The sequence below is a fragment of the Rana temporaria genome, chromosome 11 (assembly GCF_905171775.1).
Source record: "Rana temporaria chromosome 11, aRanTem1.1, whole genome shotgun sequence".
Lineage (NCBI taxonomy): Eukaryota > Metazoa > Chordata > Amphibia > Anura > Ranidae > Rana > Rana temporaria.
In genome coordinates, this window is record NC_053499.1 from 85,488,116 (window position 1) to 85,516,062 (window position 27,947).

Consider the following 27,947-nt stretch of genomic DNA (forward strand, 5'->3'; position numbering starts at 1 on the left):
TATATATATATATATATATATCATAGCTTGGATTTAATAGGCTTGTGTCTTTTTTCAACCTTGCCTACTGTGTAACTGTATACTAGTAATGGCGGTGATCAGCGACTTATAGTGGGATTGTGATAGTTGGCAGACAATCTGACACTAACTGCCACTTTGTGGGAACTAACTGCCCCTGACATCTCCAGTGACACTAATACAGTGATCAATGCTAATAATATACATTGTCACTGTACTAATGACACTGGCTGAGAAGGGGTTAACATCTAGAGGCAATCAAGGGGTTAATGTGTGCTGATTTTTACAACAGATTGACCTGCTTTGCAGGGAAAAAAACAAAGAGATCATTCCCTCTGTACAGAGCCCTGTGTTGATTGTCAACACAGGTCTCTGGGCTGTGATTCGACACAGCCGATCAGCAGGTCCCAGCAACAAATGATTGGCCGGGATCTGCTGACAGACTCCCTTTGTGTCAAATCACAGGGCAGTAGGCAGGCAGAGGCTAAGAAGAGGTGTATAAGAGGGGTGTGATACTGGGAAATTCAGCTCAGTGGTAGATGTGTTTGTTTTCAGTCCACAATGTGGGTTTTAAGGCCAAACTGTGGTTTTCGTTTACCAAAGTTTATTGTAAATACAAATGTGAATAAGCATACATACATTTTAAACATATGGACAGTACAAAGTTCAGCATAGTATCTTTGATAAAAAAATACATTAAGCATTGTATGATGACATTGTAAAACCTATGAAGGAGAAATCAGATATCATTGCGTAGTTCCATGACTCAAAAAACGTTAGCCAAGAGTTAAATAAAAAGCGAAGGGTAGAGGGTATGGATAAAAGAGAAAGTATCCTGGGGTGTCATCACTAACTGGTGGACCAACTAGACTATTTATAGTTATATACTTGTAAGCAGAGCTTTTTTTCTCAGAAAATAGGTGCAGGAACTCAACCACGACCCGTTGAGATTTCACAAACAGTAGAAGGGTCTAAAAGGGGCATTAAATACCAGAATTGCATTACATACAGAGTGCAGAGTTCAGGGGGTTACAAAGCTGTCACTTGTAAACACAGAAACCAGACTTCTGTGTTTACAAGTGATTGTGGTGAGGGGGCACCAAAGGGTCTGAGCCAGAGGTGGTGGAACTGAGTTCCCCCAAGTTCCCCCTGAAAAAAAGCCCTGCTTGTAAGCTATCATTAAGGGTATGGTATACTCTTTCCGAGAGTTTGAGAGTCTCCATCCGATCCAACACCTGTTGCCAGGAAATGTTGTTGGTTCTCCAATTCAGTGCAACCATCCACTGTATTGAACTACACAGGGAATGTAGTAATCTAACATATGGGGTGGGAACATCAGGAATCCCAGCATAGAGGATGCAAATTTGGGGGGAGAAGGAGATTTTGTGACCTGAGGTCGCCTCAAACGTTGCTGCTGCAGTTTTCCACACTTGGTCTAGGAAAGGGCAGCTCCAAAATGTGTGTAGGAGAGTGCCCTGTTCAGTGCAGCCCCTAAAACAGTTCGGGGAAACAGATAAATAGAAGGAATGCAGCTTAGAGGGTGTAAAGTACCACCTAGAGAATATTTTAATTGGTGTTTCTCTAAAAGAAATAGCTTTATTGCACTTATGGAGATTCTCTGCCATAGAGTACCAAGATTCAGGAGGAATTGTGACTCCCAGATCCAATTCCCAATGTAGCATCGGGGAGGATTTCTCCTCCAGTTTAAGATTATTGAGGTAGCTATATATTAGAGAGATCATCCCTCTATCCCGTGAGGAGGAGAGGCATATCTTCTCAAACAGTGTCTTGGTGGGGAGGGTGGAAAGTGAGAAGTAGTTTGCAAAAAAAGATTTTATAAGCCTGTAGTTTTCTAACTCTGAATAGGGGAGGCCGTGGTCTTTTTGTATCATTGCAAAAGATTTAAACTCCCATTTAGATTATAGTGAGGATAATGTAAATAGATTTTTATCTATCCATAATTAAAAATGTCGCCTGTTAGTGTATGCTAGGTTGAATCCGATGTCACCCAGGAATGAGGTAAGAGGGGATATAGGAGAGGAAAGAAGGTGAGTGTCATTTATTTTTACCCATAATTGAAAGAGGTGAGCAACAACCAGGTTGAGTTTGGAGAGCTTCCTGTAAAGTATATTTTTGGACCATAATATGCCCTGAAGATGGTATGGAAGAACAGAAGTAGTTTCAAATCTTTTCCATGGTATATTTTGCATAGGAGAGAACCATTGTGACAGCTGGGAGAGTTTTGTGGCCAGGTAGTAGTGCCAAAGGTTGGGTAGACCCAGGCCTCCCTTTGATTGAGGACGGTGTAAGAGAGCGTAGCTATATCTGGATTTTTTACCTGCCCAGATAAATTTGTTGATGGTTCTCTGGATACCCTCAATCCTAGTTTTGGGAACAAGTATGGGAAGGGAAATAATACAATAATTTAGGGATAATACTCATTTTAATAGCACAAACTCTGCCCAGAAATGAGATGTGATAAGAGGACCAGGAGTTCATAAGAGAGTCGACGCGTGCGATGATAGGGAGATAGTTAGCTTTATATAATTGTGTATATGAAGAGGTAATATTGACTCCCAGATATCTGAAGGAGCCTGGGCACCAAATGAGCGGGAAGTTGTTACATAATCTAGTCTGTAAATCTGGAGGTAAGTTAAGAGAAAGGGCTGAACATTTAGCAGGATTAATTTTAAGGCCTGAGATAGCATGGAAGGTGTCCAATGTATCCAAGAGCACTGGGATGGAGAGGAGGGGTTCCGTTAGGAACACTAGTGCATCATCAGCGTATAGACTAATCTTGAACTCCGAGTCCCCTCCAGGATACCCACGAATGTCAGTATTATGCCTGATGGCCTGAGCTAGAGGCTCTATGGCCAGTGCAAAAAGGAGAGGGGAGAGGGGACATCCCTGCCTGGTTCCTCTACCAAGCGGGAAGAACTCTGAATTGTTACCAGGGATTTTGATACAAGTTTGAGGGGCGTGGTAAAGGGCATTAAAGCCTTATAGGAATTTGCCTGTGATTCCGAATTTAGGAAGAAGCCTATTCAAATAGGACCAGCTCACGCTATCAAAAGCTTTGTGGATGTCCAAGCTCAAGAGGCAGGCCTGTTTGGAGTTCAAATTAGCATCCTGGATGACATTAGTCACCAGTCTTATGTTGTCTACTATCTGCCTACCTGGGATAAAGCCTGATTGGTCGTGATGGATTAAGGGAGAAATAACTGTGGCCAGTCTGTCCGCTAGGATTCTACCAAATATTTTAAGATCATTATTTAATACCTATATGGGGCGAAAATTTTGAGGGAGGGTGTGGTCATTATCGGGTTTAGGGATCAGGGAGAGGTTTGCCAAAAGCATCTCCTCTGGGAATTGATTACCCTCCAGGACATAATTAAAGAGTTTCATAAGATTAGGGGCTAATAGGGGGGACATTTTTTTATAGTAGGAGGTTGTAAAGCCATCCGGGCCCGGGGCCGTGGATACTTTGAGGGATTTAATTACCTGGGAGACTTCCTCTGTTGTACAGGGTCTGTTGAGGGATTCAGTTTGATGGAGATCCAAAGAGGGAAGTTGTAGGTCATTTAACCAGGTATTGGCGAGTGTATCTGGATCCATACCTGGGTCAGACAATAGTTTTTTGTAAAAGTCTGTGAAGATATTAAGAACTCCTTGTGGATGTGTGACCAGGTTACCATGAGTGTCACGCAATTTGTAAATATGAGTGGGGTTGACGTCTTGATTCAACTTCCTGGCAAACATTGCCGAGGGAGAATTACTGTGTAACAAGAATTTGGCCTTTGAAAACCTCAAAGACCTTTCTGTGTTAGCCGACAAAATAAGATCAAGGGCCTTGCGTTTGGATTGGATCTGTTGTGTGATTTCCTGTGAAGTTGAATGTTGTAGTTTGTTGTATAATTGATTTAAATCATTTGTCAGACATTTTATATCAGCCAGTCTTTCCCTATTTTTAGACGCTGCCATTTTGATGATATGACCCCTTAGAACTGCCTTATGGGCTACCCAAACAGAGGTAGGGGGTGTGTCTTCATTGATATTGTCTTCAAAATAGTTGTCAATATGGGTTGCAATGGAATCCTTATTTACTGAGTCGGTCAGTAGGGCATCATTAAGTCGCCAATTGTATGTTGAGGGGGAAAGGCCTATGTGTGATGTATCGAAAGAGATAATTTTGTGGTCAGACCATGGGCATGGATGTATATGAGCATGGGATGAGTTGGCCAACAAAACAGGGGTCCAAAAAATGTAGTCCAACCTGGCATAACAATTGTGTGGGTGAGAGTAATGTGTAAAGGCTTTGATTCCTACATTGTGGGCCCTCCAGGAGTCTATTAGTTGGTTTTTATTGATATGTCTGTTAATTGTCTTAGAGAACGACTTCGAGGAGGGTGAGATTTTACTTCTGTCTAGGGCTGGATGAGCTGTTAGGTTAAAATCTCCACACAGGATCATATGGGGGGAGTGAAATCTGTCAAGAATATTAAAAAAGTATATACGGATGCGATAGTAATCCCTTTGTTGTTAATAGTACCCTTTAGAATTATAAAGCGGCTATCTGGATCTTTAAAAATCTGTTGTATATCAAAAATGACTGAGTTACGGCTGAAAATTGCTACCCCGCTACGGTCTTGTTAGAGAAGGTGGTATAGTGGTGCTGACCATATGATCTATTAAAAAAGGTGGGGTGGTTGGCCGTGGCAAAGTGTGTCTCTTGGAGTAATGCCGCGTACACACCATCACTTTATGTGATGAAAAAAAATGACGTTTTTAAAAACGTCACTTTAATTGACTGTGTGTGGGGGAAAACGTTGTTTTATGTCTTGTAAAAAACGACCAAAAAAAATTGAAGCATGCTTCAATTTTATGTGTCGTTTTTCAAAAGTGCACTTTTTACTTCACAGAAATTGACCGTGTGTAGCAAAAAACGTTGTTTTCTAAGAAGTTTTTTCATCCACGCATGCCCAGAAGCTACTTATGAAGCGAGCTTCAATGGTAAAACATGGTGGAACGTAACCTCGCTTTGCAAGATCATTGTGAGAAAACGATGGTGTGTAGGCAACTTCGTCTTTGAAAATTGAAGTTTCAAAAACGTCATTTTTTACTTCACAGAAAGTGTCGTTTTTTTTCATCACATAAAGTGATGGTGTGTACGCGGCATAAGACAATGTCTGCTCCAATTCTCTTGTAGTGTTGGAATTTCTTTTTACGCTTATGAGGTGAGTTAAATCCCTGTGTATTGTGGGAAACTATTCTAAGACCCATGAGTAATCAATATGGGGACGATCAACAGAGCAAATTTTATCAGGACACAAAACCGCAAGCTTTGGTTTAGGTAATAATACAGAAATACAATTGTAATAACTATCAGCATAGACCTGGGTATAGCAGAAGAGGGTGTGTGAGTCAGGCATAAATAATCTATGTAGAGCAATGAAATCGCAAAGAATACAATGCATGAGCAATAAAACAGTATAAAAGGTTCAATCAAGTGACTGTCACTGGATAAGCTTATCCCAAAAATGGCCCTATTGGCCCATAACATAAACCACAAAATTATTAGAATAACAGAACAGACTTTGGGGACAGGAGAAGGCCTGTCAAACATTCTACAACTACGAGTTGTAAGAAATGGGACAAAAATGTCCCTAGACCACAAACCACTCGAGTGGCGGCCCATCCTGGAACGGAGCAGCAGTCGAGAACAGTTGTGGAAGTGGGGTCAATCTAGCGACGACGGATGCTCCAGGCATCTTGAAAAAAGATAAAAAAAGTAAAAATACAGGTTAATCAATGTAGGAATAAATGTGTATAGGGTGGGAGCCCCCACCCAAATGAAATGTACTATGAAGCGGAAAGGTTACTCCAGGGCGTATAGTGCATAATTAGAGAGGGCTGGGGCAAAGGTATAGTCCGAGAGAACTTCGAGGACGTAGCAAGCTCACGTTAGTTGGTAGTGGGACAAAGATATTTGACCGTGAACTCATGGAGGATATGTTGACCTACCATTGTGAGACCACAGCAGGCAGGTATTCAGCAGCAGTCCTAAGGAACGGGTTCAGGATGAGCTTCTGAGAAGTGGGTTGATGAATTGTCCCGTGCTAGAGTCCATCTCTGGAGAGGGGAGTATAAGTGGAAAAAAAACAGCGAGAAAAATATATAAAAAAAAAAAAAACAAGAGACAATGAATTGAAGCAAGGGTGACCGCACAGGATCAAAAGGGGTTAGTTCTGAAAAGATTGTATCAATCTTCTTTGGTCTCTCTGGCTGCGTCTGGAGGACAGGGTTGACCAAATCAGGGAAGGTCTGGGTGTAGCAGGGGGACGAATAAGAGGGTCTTGGGTTAACAAGCCCAATTTCACCAGAAGTTCTTTCCCTCTATGACATTGTTGACCGTGTACGTAGATCCATTGTGTGGGATCGTTAGCTTAAAGGGGAATCCCCAGCGGTATCTGATCCTAGCAGCTTGTAATACAGTGGTGACTTCCTTCATCCTGCGCCTCCTATCCAGAGTTGCAGGGGATATATCCGGATATATTTGGATTCTCTTGCCATCCATGTTGAGATTAGGGGAATTTCTGGAGACGCGCATGATGTCCTCTTTAATAAGGAAGTCCCTCATACACATCACAATGTCCCTGGGTGGACCATCAGGGGGAGGTTTGGGACGCAGCGCTCTGTGGATCCTGTCACAGATAAAGGCAGAGGGAGGTTTGTCTGGTAAAAGGCTTTGAAAAAACTTTGATACTGCAGGCATCAGATCTGTCACAGTCTCAGGGACCCCACGCAGCCTAATATTATGGCGGCGATTTCGGTTGTCAAGGTCCTCAACCTGTGCCTGCATGAAGACAAAGTTATCAGCTAAGTTCTCATAATCTTTTCTAAGATCGTTGTGAGCCAGGGAGAGCTCATCGTGCTTGGTTTCAAGGAGATCCGTGCGGCTGCCAATGCTGGCAATCTCCTGGGACAGGGCTGCAGTGGATTTATGCACTTCATGTTCTATTTTTTCCACCAATTTATTAAATATAGCTGTTAAGCTATCATCCAGGTCCGCCTTAGAGAGAGGGGGATTGTACTCACTGTTGTTGTGCTGTGTAGGAACGGCCATAGGTGGATGAACGTCCGTGCAGGCCTGTGTCCCCTCGTGCTGGCCGGCGCCATCTTGGGACGCCTTCTTGTGCCTCTGCTCCATTGTAAGGAGAAAGTTTGTCAGGGTGTGCCTGGAGCTCCGATTGGCCTTCTTCCTAGCGGATGGCATACACTGTGTGTTCCCACAGGGGTGCTGGGTGAAATCGCCGCTGAGGGTGCTAAATTGCCCTGGGAAATCCGCCTAAAAGGCCCGGGTCACGTGGAGCGCGGCTCAGGCGAGTCCGGTCAGCATCGCGCCGCGCATGCGCCCCCCAAACTGTGGTTTTAGGCTTGTCAGCCTAGTTATATTAAATTAAAAGTGAAGTCAACAAACAGTTGCCCATACTGAATGTTCAGCAGCAAAAAGTAATCAAAACTACCAAGCCATCTGGATCTCTTCCGCAGCACCGCTGGCGCTGCCCTGGTCACTTGCTCACCTTACTCCCCTGGCTTTCTGGGCTTTTCTGGCTCACTCAGCCTGTACTTAAAGCGGAGTTCCGGACACAATTTCACTTTTTATATATAAATACCCCTGTAATACACAAGCTTAATGTATTCTAGTAAAGTTAGTCTGTAAACTAAGGTCCGTTTTGTTAGGTTGTTACAGCATTTAGACACTTTATAAAATAGAAATTGACTGGGGCCATCTTAAGTGTGGGCATCATGAAGCCAGACTGTAAGACTTCCTGGATTTCAGCCTTGCAGATCTCGCACATGCTCAGTGCTGCACAAGCAGTGTTTCAGTGTTTCAGATCAGGTTTCAGCACCTGTACTGTCCAAGTCACATGATTCTTCGAGACTGGGGAGTGCACAGACTCCTGGAAAGTTACACCCACTACATTCCCAAGAGTCTGTGCGGTGTAGGTTAGGAAGCTTAAGCACCTAGGTGCAGGAAGTGGGAAGATTAACTATTCTGCCTAGCAACAACACTTTGAAGGCATCTAAAAAAAAAAAAAAAAATTCTTAAAGGACTAATGACATTTTTCTGAAACTACTGATGTAATGTTATATTTATGGGTGGAACTCCACTTTAAAGCTCCAGTTGTACAGGCCCACTCCTGACTTCTCAATAGGGGTTCTCCTGCCACCTCAGACTCTCTTACTCCTCTGAGACTTCCAGATTCCCTCAATCTCCTGGACTTGCCCAGTTGTCTCAGCTCTCCAGTCACCCTGACTTGCTTAGCTGCCTCAACTCTCAGCCTGAACAACATTAAATCTTTACTCCAGCAGGGAGTGCTGTCTCTTGGGTAGAGTACCTCTGTCCCCTAATAGGAACACACACCTGTTTTCAAATGTGAGCACTGAGCTACACCAAAGTCTATCATTATAAGGGCTATGTGCACCTGGACATGCCTGATGGCCTTCCGCAAGACATGGACATTGGGTTGGGGATTTAAACCCTCTCTAACCACTATGAGATTGCCAAAACTACAGAGCTCAATCCAGGAACACCAAAATCCAGAGACCGTTGAAAAAAACTGTTTCCTCCGCTCAAAATTGATACTCTGGAGTCCCGCACTTTGCATTAGTGCAAACCCTGTGTTCTTTTTACAGCCATTTTCCCAGTGGCAGGGCCTCACACTATCACGAGGGTCATGGGTGCTCAACCTGTGGCCCTCCAGTTGTTGTGGAACTACAAGTCCCATCATACCTCTTTTTTCCTTTGGGAGACATGCTTGTAACTGTCTGCCTTGCAATGCCTCATGGAACTTGTAGTTTTGCAACAGCTGGAGGGCCACAGGTTGAGCACCCATGGGTTATAGAGTAATCACCTTATAGGAGTACATAAATGGTCCATATATTTCACTTTCAAACTAATTGCAAATTCTAAGTCACTCTTTACACCAACGAGAAAAAAAAAAAGATTTAACCTTGGCATACAGAAAAGCTACTTGTGGTGAAAATTGAATGCCCTGTACACTGTTATAAAGTCATTAAAGAAAATAATAATAATAATTTAATATTTACTGGCAGAGATGTTAAACGTTTACTTAGGCTTAAAAAGCTAATGAACCAGAATTCACAATTATCAACTGTTGCTTGTTAAAGAAACCTTTCAGTGCAAAACATATGTTTGCCGAGTGCTCAAGACATTAGCAATTGGATATGCTATCTCTAACTTTTACAAGCCTTATTTGAGAGTTCAGAACAATGGTAACTTTCCTTACCAAACAGTAGATGTTGTCCCAACTTTAATAGACAAACAAGAAAATGTTTGCTATATTTGTTGGTTAGAAAACCTGCTATAGAAAACATTTTCACAGATAACTAACTAAGCATTTATCACATGGAAGTAATCCCTATCTGAAAAAAAAACATTTAGGCAGATTCAGAGAGACTTACGCCGATGTATCAGTAGATACGCCGTTGTAAGTCCGAATGTGCGCCGTCGTATCTTTAAGCATATTCTGGAAACCAGCTACGCCTGAATTTGGCCAAGATACGACCGAAGTAAGTCTCCTACGCCGTTGTATCTTGGGTGCATATTTACGCTGGCCGCAAGGGGCGCTTCCGTTGATTTACGCGTTGAATATGTAAATGAGCTAGATACGCCGATTCACGAACGTACTTGCTATCTGAATTATGCCTGTAGCTGCAGGCATCATTCAGATATTCCCCACTGAATTCCAGGATGTCATATGACATCCTACAGTACGGAAGTGGTTAAAATTTGCCTTGGAGTCAGGGCCAGTGCTACCACTAGGCAGCCGCCTAGGGCACACTGGAGATAGGCGGGGGCACCGCCACCCAGGGCTCCCGGCCACCGGTGATCCTACTCCCTTTCAGCAACTAACTCAACAGGCAGCCGCTCCACTCCAGAGTCCCTCCGTACAGTGTTAGAGGCACTGGCAAAGCAGCGGTGAAGAATTGAAGGAAGGAAAGAAAACATCCCCTGTGCACCCCTGATCATCACAGTGCCACTGGCAGTGAGTGTGACCTGTCTGTGTACCTGCAGTCACATCGTTACCCCCCCCTTCCATCATGGAGGCCGCTCTCTCCTGTGTTTTTCCTATTGCAGCAAACAGCGCGAGATGTACAGTACCCTGTCACCGAGAACCAGAGCGATGAGATCACGCTCAAAGTACAATAACGGCGGCAGGTACTGTATGTCCCTTAGGGTGGGACCTAGGCCCCCAGACCCATTTTAAGGCCAATAACTAGAAGATAAGCCAACCAAGTGGGACTAGCAAAATGAACAAGTCAATTCCCATAGACTGCAATGGTATTTATGTTATAACTTTTGCCCATGCTAGGCTCTTTGTTTGCCCACCTAGACCAGGGGGTGTTTGTCCCATCTCTAATTTTGTAGCATGCTGGATGATGTGATTAATTTTGGACAGGGGTTTGCCTTATTTTCTGCTAGCTGCATTTCTGTTGATCTGACCATGCCCAGGGACTTAGATTTGTTGATGTTGCTTTTTGTGTGTGAACAGCACTTGGATGTTTCTGGGCATGCTCATAGAGTGTGTTTCTTTGGGTTAGTAATTTAAGGACATCCTTAACAGGTGTACCCACTTTAAAGTTTCAGTCTCTACATTGGGTGAACTTGCGTTTTGTGTGTTTCATGGACTGTGCATGTGTTTTCAATTGCCTCATTAGCACACAAGCCTATGTTATATAAAGCTTGCAGATAGCAGTCTTTACCTTGCCCTGAAAAGAGGCAAGAGTGTGTGTGTGTGTGTGTGTGTGTGTGTGTGTGTGTGTGTGTGGGGTGTGGGGTGTGGGGGGGGGGGGCGCGACCAGAGTTTATTTGGGTGTTCTTATTGAATGTCTATTTTATTGTTGCATTTTATTTATGTCTTTGCAAATATATGTTTTTGATCAAGGTTTTTTTGACTGGTTTATTTATTTATTTTGGGTGGGGGCTATCTTCGCCTGAAATTTTTGTGAGGTTGTCAATGTATGTTGTTTTTAGGGTGTTGTTTTGTACACTTTGATGTAATTGTCTGTGCTGCATTATATTGCTAAATATTTCTCAAGATGTTGTGACTAATTAATGTTTCAATCCTTTCAAAGTCATATTTGAATTAGGAGGTGCAGAAGTTTAGTCAGGCCTAGGGCAGCACAAAACCTAAATATACTACTACATATTTAGACAGGATCCGATTTACAGCATGTTTTTAGATTGTGGGAGGAAACCCACGCAGGCACAGGGAGAACATGCAAACTCCAGGCAGATGGTGTCACGAGCGGGATTCGAACCAGCGACCCTTTTTGTTCGGCGAACAGCAAACAATTTGGGGTGTTTGCGGCAGATTCGAAAAGCAGCGGAACACCCTTTAAAAGTCTATGGGAGAAAATGATAGAATGTTAATTTTAAAGGTTAATATGCAAGTTATTGTTTGGTGACCCGGGTCCTGCCCCAGGGGACATGTATCAATGCCAAAAAAAGGTTTGAAAAAAATGCATTTTTTTCAGGAGCAGTTATTTTAATAATGCTTAACCACTTTTGTACCGTAGGATGCCATATGACGTCTTGGACTTCAGTGAGGGATATCTGAATGATGCCTGCAGCTACAGGCATCATTCAGAAATCCTTTTTTAAAGGCGGTGATTGTTCACACCATACGAATGATCATAGCGGTGCTTCTCTGGGCTCTCCCGTGGCCCGGAGAACGAATCGTCCGCCGCCGAATGAGGAGCATAGTGATTTAAAAACATAAACAAAGCGGCTGAAAGCATGAGATCAGTGATTTTTTCTTTCCTGATCTCATGCTTTCCAGCCTGGAGGACAGATGTGGGGTCTTATTGACCCCGTCTCTCTTCATAAAGAGGACCTGTCACACACTATTCCTATTACAAGGGATGTTTACGTTCCTTGTAATAGGAATAAAAGTGATAAAAAAAGGTAAAAAAAGTGCAAAACTAAAAAAAATGCGTAAACAAAAAAAAACGCCCCTGTCCCTAGTAGCTCGCGCCCAGAAGCAAACGCGCACGTAAGTCCGGCCCACATATGTAAACGCCGTTCAAACCACACATGTGAGGTATTGACGCGTGCGTTAGAGCGAGAGCAATAATTCTAGCACTAGATCTCCTCTGTAACTCTAAACTGGTAACCTGTAAAAAAAATTCAAGTGTCGCCTATGGAGATTTTTAAATCCCGAAGTTTGGCGCCATTCCATGAGTGTATCTATTTACTCGGTGTAAAATCATCTTTCACATTATCCCAAAAAATTGGGCTAACTTTACTGTTTTGTTATTTTTTAATTCATGAAAAAAAAATTTTCCAAATAAAAAGGCGTTTGAAAAATTATTGCGTAAATACCGTTGGAGATAAAAAGTTGCAATGACCGCCACTTTATTCCCTAGGGTGTCTGCTAAAAAAATATATATAATGTTTGGGGGTTCTGAGTAATTTTCCAGAAACAAAATATAATTTTTACATGAAGGAGAGAAGTGCCAGAATAGGCTCGGTATGGAAGTGGTTAAAGTGAAACAATAAAAGTGAAATATTACTTTTAATTTCATACCTAATAGTATGCCTGTGAAGTAGTGCATGTTTCCCGTGCTTAGAACTGTCCCTGTACAAGATGTCATTTCTGAAGAAAAAAAGTAATTTAACCACTTAAGACCCGGACCTTTAGGCAGCTAAAGGACCCGGCCAGGTTTTGCGATTCAGCACTGCGTTGCTTTAACAGACAATTGCGCGGTCGTGCGACGTGGCTCCCAAACAAAATTTATAGCGTTTACAAAATAGGGGATAGTTTTATTGCATTTTTATTATTTTTTTTTTTTTTTTTTTTTTTTACTACTAATGGCGGCGATCAGCGTTTTTTTTCTCGTGACTGCGACATTATGGCGGACACTTCGGACAATGTTGACACATTTTTGTCACGGAGCTTCAGACCGGGTCCCACGGCTGGGCACTAGCACAGGACGTACCTGTATGTGCATGTACCCAGCTGTGCCATTCTGCCGACGTAAATGTGCAGGAGGCGGTCCTTAAGTGGTTAAAAGTACTCGTGGCTATAAAGAATACAGAGAACAGTCATTGCTAAAAATAAAATAAAAAAAAAGCATGGGGGTCCCCCCGAATTCAATTACCAGGCCCTTCAGGTCTGGTATGGATATTAAGGGGAACCCCCGCCATCAAATAAAAAAAAATGATGTGGAGTTCCCCCCAAATATCCATACCAGGCCCCTTATCCGAGCACGCAACCTGGACGGCCGCAGGAAAAGAGGGGGGGCGAGAGAGCGCTCCCCCCTCCTGAACCGTACCAGGCCACATGTCCCCCCAAAGCACCTTGTCCATATGTTGATGGGGACAAGGGCCTCATCCCCACAACCCTTGCCGGTGGTTGTGGGGGTCTGCGGGCGGGGGGCTTATCGGAATCTGGAAGACCCCTTTAACAAAGGGGACACCCAGATCCGCCCCCCCCCGTGTGAAATGGTAATGGGGTACATTGTACCGCTACCATTTCACAAAAAAAGTAAAAAAATGTAAAAAAGACAATAGCCGGTTTTTGACAATTCCTTTATTAATGTCTTCTTTCCGCGTTTCTTCTACCATCTTCTTCTTTTCTGCATTCGGGTTTCTACCTCCATCTTGTTCTTCCTCTGCTTCTTCCTTCGGTCTTCTTGTCTGCATTTTGCACCGGCTTCTTCTTTTCTGCATTCGGGTTTCTTCCTCCATCTTGTTTTTCCTCTGCTTCTTCCTTCGGTCTTCTCGTCCGCATCTTGCACTGGCTTCTTCTTCCCTGCTTGGTTCTCCGGATGACCCGCTTCCAATTGAAGTTCCTGCTGTGTGACGCTTCTGTTCTTCTGACAATTCTTTTATCACTGAGGACGCGGAGTCACCCGGTGACCCCGCCCCCCTCTGACGCACATATACTTCACTGGGACTTCCCTATGGCTTTCCCCGTGGCGTCAGAGGGGGGCGGGGTCACCGGGTGATGCAGTGTCCTCAGTTATAAAAGAACTGTCATAAAAACAGAAGCGTCACACGGCGGGAACTTCAATTGAAAGCGGGTCGTCCGGAGAACCAAGCAGGGAAGAAGAAGCCGGTGCAAGATGCAGACGAGAAGACCGAAGGAAGAAGCAGAGGAAGAACAAGATGGAGGAAGAAACCAGAATGCAGAAAAGAAGAAGATGTAAGAAGAAGCGGGGAAAGAAGACATTAATAAAGGAATTGTCAAAAAACGACTATTGTCTTTTCTTACATTTTTTACACTTTTTTTTTACCATTTCACACAGGGGAGGCTTGTATCTAGGGGTCCCCTTTGTTAAAGGGGTCTCCCAGATTCTGATAAGCCCCCCACCCGCAGACCCCCACAACCACTGGGCAAGGGTTGTTGGGATGAGGCCCTTGTCCCCATCAACATGGGGACAAGGTGCTTTGGGGGGGACCCCAAAGCATCCTCCCCATGTTGAGGGCATGTGGCCTGGTACGCTCTCTCTTTTCCTGCGGCTGGCCAGGTTGCGTGCTTGGATAAGGGGTCTGGTGTGGAATTTTGGGGGAACTTCACGCCATTTTTTTTTTTACATTTGGAGTGGAGTTCCCCTTAAAATCCACACAAGACCTAAAGGGCCTGGTATGGATATTTGGGGGGAACCCCACGTCATTTTTTTTTAAATTTGATGGCGGGGTTCCCCTTTATATCCATACCAGACCTGAAGGGCCTGGTAATTGAATTTGGGGGGACCCCCAAGTTTTGTTTTTTTTCTTTAGCAATGACTGTTCTCTGTATTGCCGGCAATTCATTATAGCCATTTTGTCATTTTGTGCAGGTACAGTTCTAAGCACGGGAAACAAGCGCTAATTTACAGGCATGCTATACACCCCCCCCCCCCCCGGTATGAAATTAAAAGCAAAATTTCACTTTTATTGTTTCACTTTAAGCACTATTAAATTCACTGCTCCCGAAAAAACGGCCATTTAAAAAAAAAAATGCATTGATACATGTCCCCTGGGGCAGGACTCAGGTCCCCAAACACTTTTTATGACAAAAACTTGCATATTAACTTTTAAAATTAACACTTTTGATTTCTCCCATAGACTTCTAAAGGGTGTTTCGTGGCTTCTACCATTTACATATTTATTATTGCATTGCGTCCGCTGCTGCGCCAGTTTACACGCTCAATTAATGATTTATCCGGCACACCAATTGAGGCATGAACCGGCGAAGCACATTGTTCATAGTAAATTAGCCCCTCGGTGTAACAGAGTTGAAGTTATGCAAGTCAGAATACATTTTAACAAACCATAAACAAACCAAATCATGTATAATTTTTCATATGTATCTATATATATATATATATATAGATATATAATCATAAGTGATGCATATGCCGCTTCTCTGACATTTCAAGAAAACACCTGTATACATGTTGCATTATAAATACACATGATATTAAAAGTAAGAATATATGTTGATATGGAATAAATTAAAAATTTGGTTTAGATTAGATTATCAATGACATCTTAGGTCATAGGGACAAGTATGATTTTAGTATCTGTTGACCTGGGGACTTTGTTAGAAGTAATACATATATATACATGAGTGTGATTTTTAAATAGAAGTGTTTTAACCACTTAAGGACTGTCTAACGCCGATATACGTCGGCAGAATGGCACGGATGGGCACAATCACGTAAGAGTACGTCCCCTTTAAGTGCCCAGCCGTGGGTCAATGCTCCGTGACCGCGGCCATGGGACCCGCGGACCCGATCGCCCCCTGTGTCCCGTGATTGGTCACAGGAGCTGAAGAACGGGGAGAGGTGTGTGTAAACACACCTTCCTCGTTCTTCACAGTGGCAATGTCAGTGATCGTCTGTTCTCTGATATAGGGAACGACGATCAATGATGTCACACGTCCAGCCCCACCCCCCTACAATTAGAAACACATATGAGGTCACACTTAACCCCTACAGCCCCCCCTAGTGGTTAACTCCTAAACTACAATTGTCATTTTCACAGTAATCAATGCATTTTTATAGCACTTTTCGCTGTGAAAATTACAATGGTCCCAAAAATGTGTCAAAATTGTCCGATATGTCTGCCATAATGTTGCAGTCATGAAAAAAAAATTGCTGATCGCCGCCATTAGTAGTAAAAAAAAATTAATACAAATGCCATAAAACTATCCCCTATTTTGTAAACGCTATAAATTTTGTGCAAACCAATCGTTAAACGCATATTGCGATTTTTTTTACCAAAAATAGGTAGAAGAATACGTATCGGCCTAAACTGAGGAAAAAAAAAATTATATCTTTTTTTGGGATATTTATTATAGGAAAAAGTAAAAAATAGTGATTTTTTTTTCAAAATTGTCGCTCTATTTGTGGGGAAAAAAGGACGCCAATTTTGTTTGGGAGCCATGTCGTACGACCGCGCAATTGTCAGTTAAAGCGACGCAGTGCCGAATTGCAAAAAGGGGCAAGGTCCTTTAGCTGCATAATGGTCCTGGTCTTAAGTGTTTTTTTTTTACTAGGTACCTGGTCCATGGCTTCATAACAGAGCATTCCCCAGGGGACAACGGGGGAAGGAGGCACTCTTTTACTGCCCACCCGCAGTCCACCCCACCCTGGCACAAACGTGTCTAGGACTAACAATAAAAACTCTGTGGGAATCCCAGGTGCTAACACCTGCTGCCACCACCAGCATGTGGGGAAGGACCCAAATACTGACTCCAAATATTAATTAATATTTACATAGTGTGTATTATATATGCACACCTGTCCTTACAAATAGACAAAAGCTCCTAGAGCCCTATTCAGGGCCTCTCACCCACTTGCTACGCTGACCAGGGGTAACCAGGGGATTCATCTCCGGAGGAGACTGCCCAGCGCTGCTGTCCGCTCTCAGCACACAGCGGTATCTGCAGGGACCTGTATTTAAACAGGTAAAGCCTCCTAGGGTTTTTTTATTTAACCGCTTCCATACCGCGTCATTGTAAAATGACGGCGGCAGGAACCCCTCGCCGATCCGGGTGGACGTCATATGACGTCCTGTTTTCCCGGGGATCTAGGGCGTGGGCATGCGCCCGTGGCGACGCTCGAGACCCGGCGCGGGTGCCCGTCAGCCGTGATTGCCGCCGGGTGCCCGCGATTGCCGGTAATCACGGCAGGAGTGTGGATCTGTGTGTGTAAACACACAGATCCACTTCCTGTCAGAGGTGAGGAGACCAATATGTGTTCCCAGTACAGAGGAACACACATCGGTCTCCTCCCCTTGAGAGTCCTCTCCCCCCTACAGTTATAACACACCTTAGGGAACATATTAACCCCTTCAACGCCCCCTAGTGGTTAACCCCTTCCCTGCCAGTCACGTTTACACAGTAATCAATGCATATTTATAGCATTAATCGCTGTTTAAATGTGAATGGTCCCAAAAACGTGTCAAAAGTGTCCGATGTGTTCGCCGCAATGTCACAGTCACAGTAAAAAAAAATCGCAAATCGCCGCCAATACTAGTAAAAAAAATATTAAAATAAAAATGCCAAAAATCTATCACCTATTTTGTAGACGCTATAACTTTTGCGCAAACCAATCAATATACGATTATTGCAATTTTTTTTACCAAAAATATGTAGTAGAATACGTATCGGCCTAAACTGAGGAAAAAAAATGGTTTTTTTTTAAAAAATTGTGATATTTATTAAATAAAAAAGTAAAAAATATTGTGTTTTTTTTTAAAAAAGTGACGCTCTTCTTTTGTTTATAGCGCAAAAAAAAACAAAAAACGCAGAGATGATCAAATACCACCAAAATAAAGCTCTATTTGTGGGGGGAAAAAACATAAAGATTTAGTTTGGGTACAGTGTTGCATGACCACGCAATTGTCATTCAAAGTGCAACAGCGCTGAAAACTAAAAATTGGTCTGGGCAGGAAGGGGGTGAAAATGCCCTGTATACAAGGGGTTAAAGTGGAGGTTCACCCGGAAATACAATTTTTTACCCTTAGATTCCTGCTCATTTTGTCTAGGGGAATCGGCTAGTTGTTTTAAAATGGAAGCTGTACTTACCGTTGTAGAGAGCGATCTTCTCCGCCGCTTCCGGGTATGGGCTGCGGGACTGGGCGTTCCTATTTTGATTGACAGTCTTCCGACAGGCTTCCGACGGTCGCATCCATCGCGTCACGATTTTCCGAAAGTAGCCGAACGTCGGTGCGCAGGCGCAGTATAGAGCCGCACCGACGTTCGGCATCTTTCGGCTACTCGTGACGCGATGGATGCGACCGTCGGAAGCCTGTCGGAAGACTGTCAATCAAAATAGGAACGCCCAGTCCCGAAGACCATACCCGGAGTCGGCGGAGAAGATCGCTCTCTACAACGGTAAGTACAGCTTCGATTTTAAAACAACTAGCTGATTCCCCTAGACAAAATGAGCATCAATCTAAGGGTAAAAACATTTTTATGGGTGAACTCCCGCTTTACGGATAAGACACAGATACAGCATAAAAAGCAAAACCTTTACAGGTGTCACCAATCAGTCAGCGTCTAACTACTCGCTGAAGTATAATCATAAACATCTGTGCTCATCACAGGGCTTTTTACCTCACAGGAAAGCCCAATAAAAAAATAAATAAAAAAAAACACAGGCCAAATAACACAGTCCCCTCAGAAGGGCCCCCTCCCCCCTGACAGTGGCAATGTTAGCAATGCAGCAAGGGAAAAGGAGCAGGGAAGGGAGGACCCCCGAACCCCAGGAATGCCCAGCCGTACCAACCCACCGAAGCAGGAGGGACTGTACTTACCCGTCCAAGCGAGGACTCGCTGACGCATTCCTGACAGAACTACAATCGCAATGGAGGTAGCTGTCGGCCCGGTCCACTGTGAGTGAGACAACACCACAGCCCAGTCATATGTGGACCTCGGAGCAAAGCTCACCGACCACCCCAGGAGTCATGGGGTATGGCGTGGCAGACCCAGCCTCTTTGCAAAGGTGTGTCCACGCTTGCTGGTCAGACTGAGTAGACTACAAGGATCTATATAATCCAGCCTGTCTCTCAGTCGACAGTTGAAAGAAGATTCTTCAAGAAAAAGTAAAATAAAATAAAAATAAAATTTCTCCTCAGGGCGCTGGGCCCAAAGGGAGCCATACGTCCTTCTCCTTGCTAGGCAAAACTAAACTGAGGCTGCATGCTACAGTAAGGAGAGTTATGTCTGGAGGGACCGCCCCCTGGGGCCTGTTCAACTCTGTTAATGTAACATGTATTTAACTATTTAACATGTTTCTGCCTAGTCCTCTCCTGTAAACAGGGAACATAACCCACTTGTCAAGATTTAAGGAGCTGTGCCCGTCCATGGACGATAAGAGAAACAGACGTTTTGTTTCATTGTCATTTACAGAAGGTTATTGAACCTATTGAGAATTTATCATGACAGCATTATGTCAAAGGGACTGCATGCCCATTTTGCGGGTATTTTTTTTGATTTTCAAGTCGTTCATGTAACGCAATTGTTATCTTAATTTCATGTAAATATTTATATTTTTGTCAACCAATAAATGTAGCTATTTTGTATGATCATACGTCTCCGTGAATAAGTTTCATATTATAGACTGTGCATATTATAGACTGTGTCATATAGATTGACTTGTATTCAAAAATATCTTCGTTAAAAATTACTTAATAATAAATATTGTGCGGGAAAACTGTCCCCTAAAAAGCACAACACACGATCCGAGTTTCCGTCGGAATAAACTCGGAATTCCGTTCAAGCTGTCTTGCATACACGCTGTCACACCAAATTCCGACCGCCAAAAACACGGTGACGTGCAACACGTACGACGAGCCGAGAAAAATTAAGTTCAATGCTTCCGAGCATACATAGACTTGATTCTGAGCATGCATGGTTTTTCATCGTCTGAATTACATACAGACGAACGGAATTTCCGAACATGTTCGCTTTCTAACTCTGTCGGAATTTCTGACGGAAAAAGTCAGATGGGGCATACACACGGTCGGAATATCGGATGAAAAAATTCCGTCTGACTTTTTCCATCAGAAATTCCGATCGTGTGTACGAGGCATTTCAAACTTTGATGATTGTTTTAAAAAGGTAGAATGATTTTATGAATGCAGAAAATATCATAAACGTTAAAGTGGCTGTAAACCCCTCCTTACAACTTGCAACCTACAGGTAAGCCTAGATTAAGGCTTACCTGTAACCTACACGGTTAAGGAGATATTTGCTGTAAGTGCTGCACCGATGTCAATGGTGCGCGCGCCGTAGACAACGGCGCAGGCTCACTGAGCGTGCCGTGTTTATTGAAAAAAAGGGGGTGGAGATAAGGGCCGTCTAATGTGAGCCACCCTCACTGCGCGTAGCTGGAGAATAAATGTGAACACTAGTGATATTTATAAAATAAATGAATAAATTAATAAATATGCAAGAGCTGCTGCTTTAAAAATTATAGAATCCAAAATAGTTAATATGCAAATACAGTGATACCTATTATAAATAAGGTGCCAAATGTGATATTAAACAGCGCCCAAAAAAATAGGTGAAAATGTAAATCAACAAATATAATATTGGTACAGTGACATAGTGAAAAATAAATAAATAATCCACCCTCTAAGTGAGTCAATATATAAGTGTCCAAAAATCCGTGCAAAAATCGCATCAAAAAATACCAGGTTGGCAAATAAAGTCCATGAACTGTCTAAGTGAACAAAAAAATATATATAAATAGTTCATAAATGGAGAGCAAAGGAAAAGAAAAAATCCTTCCCGATCTTCAATAAGTGCTTTCACCACACCACAGTGACTGCGTGCTTCCACCACCCATCAGAAATGCAAACTCACCGCAACAAATGGCCTGACACTTTCGTGTTTAGGCACACAGGCTTGTTAACTGACTCCCTCAGTTTAGTTGATAGAACTCCTTCTTTTCATATAGAGTGGAGCATTCAGTTAAACAGATGGAGATCCGAAGCAAAAAGAAAACTCCAAGATAACAGCCATATGCAAATAAGAAAAAGAGAGCACAATAGTGTGATACTGTAACACAACTTTTAATAACACACTACAAATCTCCCAAAGAATGCACTCACAAAGGTAACTCTTGTTACAAGCAGTGTATAAATCCAAAAACTGACACGGTGTAAAACAAAAAATAAAGATATCCTCCAGGTGAACTAGTGGTCACAGCGGACCAACGAATAGCCCAAGTGTTACTCACAGCCCTTGTGCAGGTTTACTGGAGCCGCTGCTTAGGTAATTGAGCTGGTGGCAGATTAGACCATTCCACGTTCAAGCTTAGAAAGTTAAGGTGTGCGGTTGTGACTTCAGTAATCACTCCCCGACATGTTTCATCGAAATGATTTCTTCATGGGGTTACTTACCAGCTGTCTAGTGCCGCTTTATATAGTTGCCAGGGTCCTCCCTCCCCCCTTGTGTTGATGCGTGCCTACTGATGTTAACAAACTGCAGCTGAGTGGACTTACGTTCCTCCCAGCCATGCTAACATGCAGCTGATCCGCTCATCCAATCAGAGCAGCATCATCGTCATGACGCTGTAGCTGGCATTCTTCCAACGTGGTGGAGGCCCTCAGTGGCGACATCGGTGTATTACACCACATCCCACTGCCTAGTATCGAATGTAATGTCTAACCCCGATGGTTAAACTGGGGTATGACACTCAACCTGCCTGCAGTGTATTCCATAATGGAGGGATGAAAACCAAATATTGCTGACTGTCAGCTTTTCGGATGTCCCTATGACCACAAGTTACCTCTAGGTCTATGCATACAGAGTATAGCAGTATAAATTCAGAAACACAGAGTACATTGGCTCTCATTATTTAAGCACAAGAGCCAGCCAATTAATGGTGTGTATAGTTATGAATGACATGTATACATATATAAAATATATATTATATAGCACTCTAAAATCTACAAACACATCTCTAGACAATAAGTGTATATACAAAATATAAATGATATTTTAAAAATTGTATATAAAAGAGTTGCAGATATTGTTATCCATATTAAAAATGCATAAAAATATTAGTTAAAAGATATTAATAGGAATAAACAATATATATAAAATAATACATATATTTTTAAAAATGTTAAAATTATTTAAAAACATTATATTAAAATGAATACTGGAAAAAGATAATAAACTGGGCCATGAGCTGTAAATGACATGTGTATAAATGTACGTTAGTAAAACAAATAAATGCTCTGGTTTAGACGTAAGTGGGTGTACTACATCATCCCCATATGCATGCACTCATCAAAACTCTGATCATGACGGGTAGCCCAGTTGTTTGGCCCCCTTATATAAACATAGCTCATGATCATCCTATATATGTAAAAACGCATGTCTCAAATCTATTGCTCATAATTTAGGCATTGCTAATGAAGCAATTCACATCCAGTTCTATGTTTAGTCCCCTCGGAAAATGGCTTTTTAACAGGAAGATCCATTGAGTTTCGCGCTGCGACAGGTCTCTCACCCTATTTGAGCCTCTCCACGAAGGGTACACACAGTCAATACCGCAGAACTGAGCTAACGAGGGGTCTTGGTTATGTTTTTCTTTAAAGTGGACTGACACACTATGATACTCGAAGCCTTTCTTAATATTCGCAAGGTGTTCAGCCACTCGAATCCGCAATAACCGCTTGGTTCTCCCTACATAAAGTAGCCCACAGGGGCACCAGATCAGGTATACTACGTAAGAAGAGTTACACGTAATAAATTCTTTAATAGAAAAACTCTTCCCATCACTACTCATGACCTGTTGTTTACCCCTGTTACTTGTTCGTACAGTTCTACAGCAGATGCATTTCCTACAGGAGAAAAATCCATCGGGGTTAGACATTACATTCGATACTAGGCAGTGGGATGTGGTGTAATACACCGATGTCGCCACTGAGGGCCTCCACCACGTTGGAAGAATGCCAGCTACAGCGTCATGACGATGATGCTGCTCTGATTGGATGAGCGGATCAGCTGCATGTTAGCATGGCTGGGAGGAACGTAAGTCCACTCAGCTGCAGTTTGTTAACATCAGTAGGCACGCATCAACACAAGGGGGGAGGGAGGACCCTGGCAACTATATAAAGCGGCACTAGACAGCTGGTAAGTAACCCCATGAAGAAATCATTTCGATGAAACATGTCGGGGAGTGATTACTGAAGTCACAACCGCACACCTTAACTTTCTAAGCTTGAACGTGGAATGGTCTAATCTGCCACCAGCTCAATTACCTAAGCAGCGGCTCCAGTACACCTGCACAAGGGCTGTGAGTAACACTTGGGCTATTCGTTGGTCCGCTGTGACCACTAGTTCACCTGGAGGATATCTTTATTTTTTGTTTTACACCGTGTCAGTTTTTGGATTTATACACTGCTTGTAACAAGAGTTACCTTTGTGAGTGCATTCTTTGGGAGATTTGTAGTGTGTTATTAAAAGTTGTGTTACAGTATCACACTATTGTGCTCTCTTTTTCTTATTTGCATATGGCTGTTATCTTGGAGTTTTCTTTTTGCTTCGGATCTCCATCTGTTTAACTGAATGCTCCACTCTATATGAAAAGAAGGAGTTCTATCAACTAAACTGAGGGGGTCAGTTAACAAGCCTGTGTGCCTAAACACGAAAGTGTCAGGCCATTTGTTGCGGTGAGTTTGCATTTCTGATGGGTGGTGGAAGCACGCAGTCACTGTGGTGTGGTGAAAGCACTTATTGAAGATCGGGAAGGATTTTTTCTTTTCCTTTGCTCTCCATTTATGAACTATTTATATATATTTTTTTGTTCACTTAGACAGTTCATGGACTTTATTTGCCAACCTGGTATTTTTTGATGCGATTTTTGCACGGATTTTTGGACACTTATATATTGACTCACTTAGAGGGTGGATTATTTATTTATTTTTCACTATGTCACTGTACCAATATTATATTTGTTGATTTACATTTTCACCTATTTTTTTGAGCGCTGTTTAATATCACATTTGGCACCTTATTTATAATAGGTATCACTGTATTTGCATATTAACTATTTTGGATTCTATAATTTTTAAAGCAGCAGCTCTTGCATATTTATTAATTTATTCATTTATTTTATAAATATCACTAGTGTTCACATTTATTCTCCAGCTACGCGCAGTGAGGGTGGCTCACATTAGACGGCCCTTATCTCCACCCCCTTTTTTTCTACATTTATAACTTTATTCATTGCTGCTATGGAAGCCATTAATTTTCTGTCGAATAGACAGATTAATGCAGAATCAGTTTTCTCCACCAACCAGGAAATGGCTGAGTGTGAGGAAGATTATCCAGGAACTCTGAAAATCTTAGAGAACCTGTTAGAAAAACAGGTCAAAGCCTGGTGGGACGTGTTCACCTTTGAGCACTATAACAAGGAGGGACTTATTTTCAGAAGCTTGAGGTGGGAGGTGACACCTCAAGATGGTTTAACCGACACTAAGTACATGACCGAATGGTTAAATTTTTTCAATAGGGTAGGTAAAGAGTTGCAGAATTTAGTACTTAAAAGGAAAGAAATTAAATTATCTTTACTGAATGAAAAAATTCAGGTTTTACAGAATAAATTGGAACCAATTAAGGAAACCAGTTTAATGAAGGATTTTAATGTTAATATGAAAAAGAAACTGGAAAAAGTTGATAGAGAAACACAGAAAAGGAAAGTTAAAAAAATTAACAGGGATTCTGAGGATTTTAAAAATGATAAAATTTATGCTTGGCAGAGCACAGGAATCACCAATAATAATATGGATGAGGAAGCCATTGTGGATTCACAACAATCATCAAGAACCTTGGAAGTCATAGCAAAGAAGGATACTATTAAACAAAGTACCAATAGTAAAAAACCAAAGCTTGATCAGAGCTCATCCAATCAAGCTCGAGGTATTGGTACGAATATTGGTAAAAAAGATCATTATGCCTCTCAACAGGCATCACCTGGACCTTCAAGGCAGGAGAGAAATGGCCAACAATATGGTCACCAATATCAGTCCCCTCGGACTCCACAATTTTATGGGAGGAAGGATCAGTGGGACTATCCCTCACATCAGAATTACCAACAGTGGCCCCATCACCCGCCCCCTTTGGGATATTATCCAGGACCTGAATATGGACATATGGGTAACAGATTCCAACCCTTGGCAGAGGATTACCATAATGGTTATTACTCTCAACAGCCTTTTTTAGGGCATCGGGGGAGGGGAGGGAGAGGCGGGACGCCGAAGAGGTACCCACAGACCAGGAACAACAAGGGAGGAGACAAGCATGCTACTCCGAAATTTCCGCAAAGAGGACCAGAAATCTATCAAAGAGAAGACGGGGATGCAGGGCAGGGCGAAGGAAACAATCCCAGAAAACGAATGAGGGAAGTGGAAGCATAGGAATATTTAACCTGAGTAAGGTAGCGTTGAGCCCGAAAGAGCTCAATGTCCTCAATACGGGTTTAAAATGTGCCCCTAGAAAAACGATGAACAAATTCGATGTGTACATGGACACACAGAAATTCATCAGGACTCTTAATTTAAAGAAATATTTCTTGAGCCACCCTGTAACGTCTTCTATGAATAGTACCATTGTGACAACGAAAGTAGATAGTGGACTTAAGAATAAATCATTATTCAATCCCCAGATTTCCAATAATCATTTTATTGAGGTCTTCAAACAGTTGGTACTCAAAGACATTGAGGAATTACCTCTGAAAAAAGGGGTTAACCCCTGTTACATCAAAGAGGGTATTGAATCTTTGGAGGATAAGAAGGATATTGTGATCCGACCAGCGGACAAAGGGGGAGGGGTGGTAGTCCTGGACAAGGAGTTCTACTGTACCCAATTATCCCATATGTTGAGCGATACCTCCACATATAAAAAACTACCATCAGATCCTACTGAACCTTTTAAGGTACAACTTGATGCGTTGGTAGATTGGGGATATCACATTGGAGCTTTAAGTCTTAAAGAGAAAAAATACTTAGCTCCTTCAGCGTGCAGGATACCGGTGATCTATACTTTGCCGAAGATCCATAAGAATGAAACCATTCCACTTGCTCGTCCAATAGTCAACGGGATTGGATCAGTTACAGCCAGACTGGGAGAATATCTCGATAGGTTTCTTCAATTGAGTGTGCGGACCACCAAGGCATATCTGAAAGATACCACTGACCTGCTACAGTCCCTGGACAAAGTGAGCATCAAGCCTGATATAGACATTTTTTTGGTGACAGCCGACGTGGCGTCACTTTATACTATCATTCAGCATGATGATGCCGCACTGGCATTGAACTGGGCTCTTAGCAGGAGGGATGATTTATCGCACATTCAGAAGAGATTTATGGGACATGTATTAGAATTCTGCATGTCCCATAACTACTTCTGGTTCGATGGCTCTTTCTTTTCCCAGCAGGTTGGCGTGGCTATGGGGGCTAAGTTTGCCCCCAGCCTCGCCAACCTGTTTATGGCTGAGTGGGAGGACAGGCATGTTTTTCATAACCGGAGACCCCAATTATTATTTTATCGGAGGTTTATAGACGATATTTTATTTATATGGGAAGGATCACAACAAGAAGCACTCCAGTTCCTGGGAGAACTCAATAATAATTCCAATAATATTAAACTGGAATACACGATCAGTGGAAATACTGTCAATTTCTTGGATGTGACTATTCAAAGAGAAGGAAATAAATTAAAGACTAAAGTGTATTTTAAAACCACTGATCGGAACAGTTACCTGTCCATTAATAGTGGACACCATCCAGCGTGGATTAAAAATATCCCTAAGGGGCAATTTTTAAGAGTTCGACGCAACTGCTCAGATGTCACTGACTATCTCTCACAAGCACAAATACTCAAGAATAAATTTGTTCAAAAGGGATATGATGAGCCAGCTTTGAATACTATGATTGAAGACATTGCTGTTATCCCTAGAGATAAATGCTTGGAGAAGAAGGCAGAAGAGCCAAACAATAATCAACACCAATGCGGATTCCTGTCTGGGTTTCATGCCCAATATAGGGAGGTAGAGGCCATTTTTAAAAATCACTGGCACATCTTGGGTAAGGACAGACACCTTGCCGAAATTCTTCCGAGTCAACCACGATTCATCTACAGGAGGGCTCCTAATTTCGGTGATAAGGTGGTTCGTAAGATTTTAGATCCCCCAGACCAACAGGCCCTTAGAATAGATCTTAAAGGATTTTTCTCCTGTAGGAAATGCATCTGCTGTAGAACTGTACGAACAAGTAACAGGGGTAAACAACAGGTCATGAGTAGTGATGGGAAGAGTTTTTCTATTAAAGAATTTATTACGTGTAACTCTTCTTACGTAGTATACCTGATCTGGTGCCCCTGTGGGCTACTTTATGTAGGGAGAACCAAGCGGTTATTGCGGATTCGAGTGGCTGAACACCTTGCGAATATTAAGAAAGGCTTCGAGTATCATAGTGTGTCAGTCCACTTTAAAGAAAAACATAACCAAGACCCCTCGTTAGCTCAGTTCTGCGGTATTGACTGTGTGTACCCTTCGTGGAGAGGCTCAAATAGGGTGAGAGACCTGTCGCAGCGCGAAACTCAATGGATCTTCCTGTTAAAAAGCCATTTTCCGAGGGGACTAAACATAGAACTGGATGTGAATTGCTTCATTAGCAATGCCTAAATTATGAGCAATAGATTTGAGACATGCGTTTTTACATATATAGCATGATCATGAGCTATGTTTATATAAGGGGGCCAAACAACTGGGCTACCCGTCATGATCAGAGTTTTGATGAGTGCATGCATATGGGGATGATGTAGTACACCCACTTACGTCTAAACCAGAGCATTTATTTGTTTTACTAACGTACATTTATACACATG

General features: G+C 42.5%; 1 protein-coding gene across 1 annotated transcript in view; it reads right to left on the reverse strand.

Moving 5' to 3' along the window:
- MMP2 (matrix metallopeptidase 2) overlaps positions 1-27,947 on the reverse strand; it is an 876,267-nt gene that overhangs the window by 304,399 nt on the left and 543,921 nt on the right. The window lies entirely within an intron of this gene.